This window comes from Urocitellus parryii, unplaced genomic scaffold, assembly GCF_045843805.1.
Source record: "Urocitellus parryii isolate mUroPar1 unplaced genomic scaffold, mUroPar1.hap1 Scaffold_37, whole genome shotgun sequence".
NCBI lineage: Eukaryota > Metazoa > Chordata > Mammalia > Rodentia > Sciuridae > Urocitellus > Urocitellus parryii.
This window is the reverse complement of record NW_027553327.1, coordinates 1,658,818-1,667,268: the sequence shown is the minus strand read 5'-3', so window position 1 is coordinate 1,667,268 and position 8,451 is coordinate 1,658,818.

Below are 8,451 nucleotides of genomic sequence, written 5' to 3'. Positions count from 1 at the left end.
AATGTTCACTGCAAAACTATTCAGTTCAAATCAGAACTGTACTTGCAATGTCACAGTGCTACCAATAGGAATTTTAGGTAACTGGCACATTAAAAGTAGCCATCAACTCTGCCTAAATATACATTATTTTTATATGAAAACCCTGGTATCTTCTTTCAACATATATTTTGAAGAGACCTAATATAGTGAATAAGTTTTAAAAGCAACTACATTTTTGTGTTATGCTACTGTGAAAAGAAATTGTAGTCATTAGTCTAATAAATAAATAAAATTGGTTATATGCTAGAGTGACCTTGATATTGATTTTTTAAAAAAATATTCTTATAAAATGTGTGATACCAAAACAACTACTGTTTCACAACCTCACCTCCATGAATAAACTATATTCCATTGAAGAGTAAGAGAAAGAGCATATTGGCCAAGAACACTTTAGTAACTGGGATTTTAATGGAGGTAGAAACATGATAGTATAGTAATACAACTACTTAAAATTTGAGGCACATTGATTCTCTTAAATTCATCCTAAGCTTCATGGAACTTTGAATAAATGGGTGTGCTATGAAATAGTATCTTCACCTTGAAATATTAATAATTATATTAAAGATGTCTGAAATAAAAAAAATCATACTATGTTTGTTTAGTCACAGATTTTGACTGTTTTTTTTTTTAATATATGCACTTGTTTTCCACACTTCTGAAACCCACTGGAAACCTATGTTTTCTAACAAAATACTAGTATATTTTTAAGATGTTTTTAAGCTTAAGGCAATCTCAAGGTCGTTTTTAGTTCCTGAGATTTTAACTAAGAAAAGTGCCAATTAGTTTCAATTTTGTTGATGGTATTCATGATGTAGTGTCTAACGTAATATCATTTTTTGGAGGAAATTGGTGACATGTTTCCTCAGGATATAGACAAAGACCAATCTGTGCAGTGTTGTATACCACCATCTCAATGTGCCATGGTCTATCAATGCTAACATACTGAAAACAGAAGTGAAGACTCAATCCCTTTTATGTTTGTCTCAGTCATGTCGAACACACAGTTCAAATTCTTGGCAGTATCTTGGTGTCTGACTAGTTGAACATTTAGGGTATATGTTTATAATAACCTGTGACAACTGTTATGGGTCATGGTAAGGAAATTAATGGTTGTATTGAATTCAAATCTTCACAGATAAAATCATATCTAGAATATTATGTTTAATCATTGTACCTACATTCTCACAGAAATTGGAGTATACCCATGGGACAATGACTGGGACAGTGAAAAAACATACAGAACACCTTAGAAGAAATGATCAGATTTAAATGTCCAATTTAAAAAGAATTGGTTTAAGATATTGAACACATTATCCTGTGGTTGATACTTAAACTGAGTCTAGAAAGCACAAGAAACGACTAAGATCAGAGGATAATGTTACTAGGAAACTTAGTATGAGATGGAATTCCCTGAGAACTATAGCTGTCTGAAATTAGAATGTTTTCCCATTGTTAGATGCCTTAAAGAAGGCGGGCGGGGGAGGTGAAACAACCTGCTTGAGAAATTGTTGAAGATTCATGACCAGAGTACAGAATTGGATGATGAAACCCTATAGATTCCCATAATTTTGACAGTCTTTGAATTTAAAATATTTCCTCATGATAAACTATTTTCAAAATATCTCAATGTTCCAATGTTCAAGACAGGAGTCCATTACATTAAACTGTACAAAATTGCCAGTTTTGTAGGTCCAAAAGTGTTGAGTCACAGCAACTTCATGTGGTTACCTTAACATTCATAACTCTCTAATGTCTGCAAGAGGATAGAAATGAGGAGGGGAACATGCATCTCCTTAGTACTTGCTATTAGCAATTGTATTAACAACAGTACTTGCTCTGTTAGTACTGTTGTTAATACAATTCAGGAGGTTATATTTATTTCATAATTAGTCAGATTAACCATATAATATAAAAGCAATTAATGCTAATTGCCAATACTCCAAATTCCCTATACCTTGTTTGATTTCCCATACCTTGTTGGTCCAATAGAGAAACAAATAATAACCAAATCAAATATCAAACAAAAATCAGATAAGCTAATCATTGCCAAAGTTCTGAAAATTGGAGAATACTAAGGATGTTATGCTGCATTTTTATGGCTGCTAGATTTATGTAATTGCAAGCAAAGTATTGCAAATGAACTTATACGAATGCTATGATATGGATAATTATGTATAAAGAAATTTGAAGCCAAATAAAAGAAACAAATGGGAGAAAACTGGTGCTAGTTAAGATAACCATGTAAACACGAGTTAGGACATGTACAGTCAATGCTTATTGTCACTAACTCTTTAAATAACCCTAAGCAAGTCATGAAATCTCTCATAACCTTGAATTAGTTCATCTGTACCATGAGTGGATTGGATTAATTGAACTGTAGATACATTTCAAAATTTTAAATTCTATTTCTGTTTGATAAGATTTTAAGTGTAAAATATAGGAAGTGCCATGTAAGAAGAAATTTTAATAGGGTAATCTATATTTTATCATGATTAAGTTAATGGTGAAGAAAATACTTATGACCAAAATTATTATTGACATATGTAGTCCATGTGAGGAAAGTTCTTACATAAAGCTGTTTTTATTTTTATTTCTGTATTTTGGTTGAAGTCATTGCATAGACTTGGTTTGAAGATTAGACTGGTCACTTGTTGGGTCTCTTACCTTAGAGAGTTTGGGAATACTTCTGTCAGGCTTTGAAGGGAACTAACTGACTTTGATCCTAGCTGCTGTGCTCTAGAGACCCTTCCCTGTGATGGGTGTGCTGGCCTGTTTCCCATTGCCTGCTTAAGACAGTAACTGAAAAAAATGGGAAATTGAAGCAGGTCCATTTCTGGAAGATACATGACTTCTCTGAGTGTGGCTCTGGCTTAAAGAATACCCCATGGTTTTGCCAAAGTTTCTTCAACTGCTCTGCATTTTGAGAGAGTTTCACCTGACTTTTCTTCCTTTAATTTTCTCTTCACTCAGGGTAGAAACTGCCTTCAAATTTTACAGTCCACCTTCTAGTAGTAGCCTTTCGGGGGTAGATTTCATTAGATTTTTCTATATAGATAATCTCATCATTTAAAAATAAAGATAGTTTTAATTCTTCCTTTCTCATTTGAATGTCACTTTTTTTCTTGCCTTATTAAACTAAGCAGAATCTCTGGTATGTTTTTGGATAGAAATGATGGGAGTGGTCATCCTTGTCTTGTTCCTTATATTAAAGGAAAGATATTCAATCTTTTCTTATTATAAATCTATTGAAATTGTTTAATTTTTTTGTTTGCTAATATAGTGATGTGCATTGTGTTTTTAATGGCAAACCAGCTTTGCAATATTAGCATAAATCTCATTTACTCATGAGGTATTATTCTTTTTATATTTATTGTATTTAATTTGTTAAATTCTGCTTGGGAGCTGGATGTGGTGGCCTACATTTGTAATCCCAGCTTCTCTGAGGCAGGAGGATCACAAGTTCAAGGGTAGGCTTGGTAACTCAGTAAGACCCTGTATCAAAATAAAAAGAGCTGAAGATGTGGCATTTGCCTAGCCACATTAGAGCATTATCTTAGCATGTGTGAAGCCCTGAGTTATAACCCTTCTTACAACCCCCCACCGCCCACAATTTTTTATAGGATTTTGTACCTGTGTTCATGAGGGGTATCACAACCTCTTGTAATGTCATTGTCTGGCTTTGAGAGCAGGATAATGCTGGCCTAAGGATAAGTTAGGAAGCATTTCCTCCTCTTCACTTTTCTTATAGAATTGGTATAATTTTTTTTCCCTAGATGTTTGCTGGAATTTACCAGTGAAGCTTTCTGGATCTGAAAAAAAAAAAATTAAGGGAAGATTTTCAAACTATAAATTCTTTTAACAATAAACCTGTAAATATTCAATTCCAGTTTTTCTTTGTATATGAGTTTGGTGGTAACTTTCTATAAATTTGTCCTCTTCATTTAGGTTGATGGATTTATTGGGATAAAGTTTTCATAATTTCACAATATTTCCTAATTTTTCATAATATTTCATGATAAGTCATTTTAATATCTCTACAAACTATGATGATATCACATTTTCTTTCTTGATATAGGTAATATGTATATTCTCTCATTTTTCCTCATCAGTCCAACTGGAATTTTACCACTTTTGTCTGTGTCCTCAAAGAACCAGTGGTTTTTTTTTTTTTTTTGTGCTTGAGATCAAGCCAGGGCCTTACACATGGTAAGCACACACTGTACTACTGAGCTATACCCCAGCCCAAGAACCAGCATTTAATTAGTTTATTTTTCTATATTTTTTCTGTTTTTTATATATTGATCTTTCTGCTCATTCTTCATTACTTCCTTTTCTCATTTACTCTGTGCATGTGATTTTAATTATTTCTTTTGCCTTATTTTTAATTTTTTTACATAAAATAGGGTTCTTTGAAGATTGTGATTTAAATTGTTTCCTCCCTGAGAGATATAAACATATTGAGGAACAGAGAAGTTAAGTCAGACAACAAATTAAGATGCATAGCCTATGTTCTCTTTCTTCCTGTTTAATAAATGTAATAGAGGAAGTAAAGGTCATGGAGAATATAGATTTTATTTTTTAACTTTTGTTGGCTAATATAGTGATGTGCATTGTATTTTGAGTGGCAAACCAGCTTTGCAATATTAGCATAAATCTCATTGAGTAATTCAGTATTATTCCTTTTTATATATTATTGTATTTAATTCATTAAAATTTTACTTGGAAGCTGGATGTGGTGGTATACGCTTGTCACCAGCATTTAATTAGTTCAGTGCTTGTGAGGAGTGCAATTAAGAGGATCTATGAGGGCTGGGGCTGTAGCAGTTTTAAAAATATCAAGTATTCAGCATATTATATCATACTATAAGGTTGAGAAAATATTCACCATGTTAGATTTCTTATTGAGATTATATATCAGCTGTTGAGTTGATTTATTATTGGCTTCTGTTCAATATTTTGGGGGTAACTATTTTTAGGATTTTTTTTTCAGTGAAAAACTGTTGACATGGTTTTGAAATAATGGCCTGTTTCAATGTTTAGAGGTCTCTAAATTTTTTTTTTTTACCTTAGAAGAGGAGTAAAATTTTTAACTAGAAAGTTGACTTTTTTGGCAGAAGATTAGCATTTTAATACTTTTGTCTGTAAGTTTGCCTTTTTTCTATGTTTAGGCTTCATTTAATTATGGTGTAATATTGAAAATTTAGTATAATTATCTTAACCTGTGTAAATGTCTTGGAATGTCTAGAGCTAACTGGATGGTAAACTAATCTTTTGAAAATGGGTGTCCCTTATAAGTTGAAGGTGTGTATTGTCTCTTTCAGTCTATGAAAACAGGAAAAATTTTCTAAAGGGTTAATAAATTATTATTCTTTAGGCATTTTCTTTTTCTATTTATTACCAATATGTTCCAGGGAACTGCCTGTTCTCCAGACTGTCAGATTTGTTCCTATTGTGTTACTGGGACATGGTTAAGATAAATTGTTTTTAAAACTGTTTTTAAGATGATGATCTATTTTAAAGTTTAGCTAAGTAATAGAGTAATGTCTCTTTAGATAATGTCAGACATCTCACATAAATTTTGAAAGATACAATGTGTGAGTTTGGGTTTTTTGAATGTCTCTTTTAACTTCTTTTGGTCTATATTAAGTTTTAGAGGTTTTCTTCAATTTTAGTTTCCAGTAGGCAACTTTTTAATTCCTTCTCTGTTAATAGTAATTGAGGCTAGTTATGAAAATTAGACATCTTTTATTAGTCACTGTATTTCTTCATATATAAAATAGATAATTTATTTTGATATTATGTGTAATTTGACAATTTGAAAGGAACCCTCAATCTCTTTTTTTTTTTTTTTTTTTTTCTTTTTTTTTTTTTATTGGTCGTTCATAACATTACATAGTTCTTAATACATCATATTACACGGTTTGATTCAAGTGGATTATGAACTCCCCCTTTTACCCCGTATACAAATTGCTGTATCACATCAGTTACCCTTCCATTGATTGACATATTGCCTTTCTAGTGTCTGATGTATTCTGCTGTCTGTCCTATTCTCTACTATCCCCCCTCCCCTCCCCTTCCCTCCCCTCCCCCTCTCCCCTTTTCTCTCTCTACCCCTTTTACTGTAAATCATTTCTTCCATTTGTATTATCTTGTCTTACCCCTCCATTCCTCTTATATGACATTTTGTATAACCCTGAGGATCGCCTTCCATTTCCATGCACTTTCCCTTCTCACTCCCTTTCCCTCCCACCTCTCATCCCTGTTTAATGTAAATATTCTTCTCAAGCTCTTCGTCCCTACCCTGTCCTTGTTAACTCCCCTTATATCAAAGGAGTCATTTGGTATTTGTTTTTTAAAGATTGACTAGCTTCACTTAGCATAATCTGCTCTAATGCCATCCATTTCCCTCCAAATTCTATGATTTTGTCATTTTTTAATGCAGAATAATACTCCATTGTATATAAATGCCACATTTTTTTTATCCATTCATCTATTGAAGGGCATCTAGGCTGGTTCCACAGTCTTGCTATCGTGAATTGAGCTGCTATGAACATCGATGTAGCAGTGTCCCTGTAGCATGCTCTTGTTAGGGCTTTAGGGAATAGACCGAGAAGGGGAATAGCTGGGTCAAATGGTGGTTCCATTCCCAGCTTTCCGAGAAATCTCCATACTGCTTTCCAAATTGGCTGCACCAATTTGCAGTCCCACCAGCAATGAACAAGAGTGCCCTTTTCACCGCATCCTCTCCAGCACTTATTGTTGTTTGACTTCCTAATGGCTGCCAGACTTACTGGAGTGAGATGGTATCTTAGGGTAGTTTTGATTTGCATTTCTCTGACTACTAGCGATGGTGAGCATTTTTTCATGTACTTGTTGATTGATTGTATGTCCTCCTCTGAGAAGTGTCTGTTCAGGTCCTTGGCCCATTTATTGATTGGGTTATTTGTTATCTTATTGTCTAATTTTTTGAGTTCTTTGTATATTCTGGTTATTAGGGCTCTATCTGAAGTGTGTGGAGTAAAGATTTGTTCCCAGGATGTAGGCTCCCTGTTTATCTCTCTTATTGTTTCTTTTGCTGAGAAAAAACTTTTTAGTTTGAGTAAGTCCCATTTGTTGATTCTATTTGTTAACTCTAGCGCTATGGGTGTCCTATTGAGGAATTTGGAGCCCGATCCCACAGCGTGTAGATCATAACCAACTTTTTCTTCTATCAGATGCCGTGTCTCTGATTTAATATCAAGCTCCTTGATCCATTTTGAGTTAACTTTTGTGCACGGCGAGAGATAGGGATTCAGATTCATTTTGGTGCAAATGGATTTCCAGTTTTCCCAGCACCATTTGTTGAAGATGCTATCCTTCCTCCATTGCATGCTTTTAGCCCCTTTATCAAATATAAGATAGTTGTAGTTTTGTGGATTGGTTACTGTGTCCTCTATTCTGTACCATTGGTCCACCCGCCTGTTTTGGTACCAGTACCATGCTGTTTTTGTTACTATTGCTCTGTAGTATAGTTTGAAGTCTGGTATCGCTATACCGCCTGATTCACACTTCCTGCTTAGTATTGTTTTTGCTATTCTGGGTCTTTTATTATTCCATATGAATTTCATGATTCTTTTATCGATTTCTACAAGATATGCTGTTGGGATTTTGATTGGCATTGCATTGAACTTATAGAGAACTTTTGGTAATATCGCCATTTTGATGATGTTAGTTCTGCCTATCCATGAGCAGGGTATGTTTTTCCATCTTCTAAGGTCTTCTTCTATGTCTTTCTTTAGGGTTCTGTAATTTTCATTGTATAAATCTTTCACCTCTTTTGTTAGGTTGATTCCCAAGTATTTTATTTTTTGGGGGGATATTGTGAATGGAGTAGTTGTCCTCATTTCCGTTTCAGAGGATTTGTCGCTGATATACAGGAATGCCTTTGATTTATGCGTGTTGATCTTATATCCTGCCACTTTGCTGAATTCATTTATTAGCTCTAATAGCTTCTTTGTAGACCCTTTTGGGTCTGCTAGGTATAGAATCATATCATCTGCAAATAGTGATAATTTAAGTTCTTCTTTTCCTATTTTTATGCCTTTAATTTCTTTTGTCTGTCTAATTGCTCTAGCCAGTGTTTCGAGGACTATGTTGAACAGAAGTGGTGAGAGAGGGCATCCCTGTCTTGTACCAGATCTTAGAGGGAATGCCTTCAATTTTTCTCCATTCAGAATGATGCTGGCCTGTGGCTTATCATAGATTGCTTTTACAATGTTGAGGTATGATCCTGTTATCCCTAATTTTTCTAGCGTTTTGAACATAAAGGGATGCTGTACTTTGTCGAATGCTTTTTCTGCATCTATTGAGATGATCATATGGTTCTTATTTTTAAGTCTGTTGATGTGGTGAATAACATTTATTGATTTCCGT